Below are 216 nucleotides of genomic sequence, written 5' to 3' on the forward strand. Positions count from 1 at the left end.
AACACTGAGCCCTGCACATGGGCATCTGGCGGCCATGCGCTGCCCGCGGGGACAGGGTTTTGGTGATGCTGAACTGGTTGCAATAAAGGAGCGTGCTCAGAGCCAGGTCGCCCCTTGCCTGCCTCCTCGCTGCACCGCCGGGATGGGAGCGCGAGGACCGTGGGTGCCGTTTGTGTTCCCTCTGCCGCAGGCTTCTGCTGCGCTGCACCCCGCTGC

The sequence above is a fragment of the Nestor notabilis genome, unplaced genomic scaffold (assembly GCF_000696875.1).
Source record: "Nestor notabilis isolate BGI_N333 unplaced genomic scaffold, ASM69687v1 scaffold19439, whole genome shotgun sequence".
NCBI lineage: Eukaryota > Metazoa > Chordata > Aves > Psittaciformes > Psittacidae > Nestor > Nestor notabilis.